Source organism: Ovis canadensis, chromosome 14 (assembly GCF_042477335.2).
Source record: "Ovis canadensis isolate MfBH-ARS-UI-01 breed Bighorn chromosome 14, ARS-UI_OviCan_v2, whole genome shotgun sequence".
NCBI classification, from domain to species: Eukaryota; Metazoa; Chordata; class Mammalia; order Artiodactyla; family Bovidae; genus Ovis; species Ovis canadensis.
Window position 1 is genome coordinate 38,502,025 of NC_091258.1, and position 1,875 is coordinate 38,503,899.

Here is a 1,875-nt window from a genome sequence, read left to right on the forward strand (position 1 = left end):
AATCCCCTCACCCGCTTTCCTGCAGTGACTGTCCAGCCTTATCTTGAATGCCTCCTGTGATGGGGATGTCACTGTCTACACAGGCAGCTTATTTTCTTTTCAGCAAGCTCTTTCTTCTGTGGAAAACTTCCCCTGTGGTAACTACCCACCCACTGCACCTACATATCAAGCCTCAGTTCCTGCAGCAAGATTCAACAGGCACAATTCCAACCCCATAAACACAGCAGGCTTTTGTAAACAGATAAATGGTCTCTTCTCCAAGTTTAACATTTTCTAGCTTTTCCTTCGTTCCGTTTATTAAAAAAGTACAAAAGCCAACTTTCTCTTTCTTGATGAGGCTTCACCTAAACACGTGCGGAATGGAAGCCCATTGCAGTGGCTTCAATCCATTTAGAAGTCCATGCAAAGTCCATAATACCTTCTTCCAAAAAGAATCCTCTAGACCTCCTCTCACTTCCCCCCAGGGGCCCAACAATAGTCTAGACCCTTTCAGGTAATTTTAGTCATTAAAAATAATGTGAAAACTTAGTCGCAGCATTGGCAAATGACTAGAATTCAACAATATAGTTTCATTTCCATTGTTATTTATTTTTATGGTTATTTCCTGTTGATGGCAAGAGAAACTAATTTTCCGTTTCTGTGTAGGCTACAAAGTTTCCTTTTAAAACGTGTAAGTAGTAAAAAGACTGAACTACTTTAAGGGTAACGATAAATCTTGGCAGTACAGTGGTTATTGATTGTGGATGACAAGGGGCCGTGTGGCTGGATCTCCAGCTGCGAGAGACCCCAGAATTATTTGAATAATTCCCAAGCCACGTCGCACCAATAGTGACTTAAACAGAATCCCACGGAAACCCTATCTTCAGGAGTCAGGATGGCCGAGCGGTCTAAGGCGCTGCGTTCAGGTCGCAGTCTCCCCTGGAGGCGTGGGTTCGAATCCCACTTCTGACAATACTCTAGCTTTTGCATTTTCCTTACTTCAAATGTCTGAAGAATGGCTTTGCGGCTTCAGAGAAGGATTAGTTTTACATTTCAAAATAAGTCTTCAGGAAATAACTTGTCATAAATAGAAAGTACTTGTTTTGTAAAAAGGTTAATATCCACAGGGCATATTTCAGACGTCGCCGTTCGTGAAAAACGAAAAAGATCTAGCCTTGTCAGAAGTGGGATTCGAACCCACGCCTCCAGGGGAGACTGCGACCTGAACGCAGCGCCTTAGACCGCTCGGCCATCCTGACTACCGCTGAAAGACTTTTGCAAGCGATCCCCTTCGAAATAATTCCAGTGTGCGCATGCGTGGTGAACGGCAGGCGCTGCGGTTTTGTTCTCCGCCCAGCGTTAGGAGGAGCTAGATACAAGCTTTTGCCCCAACTGGAGGAGCGAAATGCAACGCGAAGGTACAGAAACCCGCCTGGGCAGCAGCAGAGGGCGCGCGCGGTATGCTGGAGAGTCTGAAAGGCGAAGAAACAGAGGACTCCCACCTACTTGCATTCGTGCCGCCGACAGGCTTTCATTCTGCATTCATGTACTTACTGTTCACATCAGCTTTGATTTGCATGTCTGTATACATTTACATTTCTGCATACATGCCCTCATGCCTTTACCGCACAAAGCAGACAAATCTGCACATTCCCTTTGGCTTATAGGTCTCTGAATCAGGTGAAGCCAGGGGTATCGCAAGGCAAGCGTACCGCGCGTTCTCCTTCCTAACAGTCGTCAAAACGCCAACTTCACCTTTGTATGTGTGTTTAACTCATTCACTCAGACTCCAGGTTACACCGAGGCCTGCAGCGCGCAAAGCCCTCAGATCCATCTTTTTCCTGACCGTGTTACTAGCGCCCCAACCTTGCTTGACACACAGTAGGCGGGCAGGGA

The 1,875-nt window shown here is 46.3% G+C and overlaps 2 non-coding genes across 2 annotated transcripts; one reads left to right on the top strand and one right to left on the bottom strand.

Moving 5' to 3' along the window:
- The first annotated feature begins 868 nt into the window (after positions 1–868).
- Positions 869–951, top strand: TRNAL-CAG (transfer RNA leucine (anticodon CAG)). Its single transcript has one exon. It is a non-coding gene; the product is annotated as a tRNA-Leu (tRNA).
- Positions 952–1,155: 204 nt separating this feature from the next.
- Positions 1,156–1,238, bottom strand: TRNAL-CAG (transfer RNA leucine (anticodon CAG)). The gene has a single exon. It is a non-coding gene; the product is annotated as a tRNA-Leu (tRNA).
- Positions 1,239–1,875: the final 637 nt, after the last annotated feature.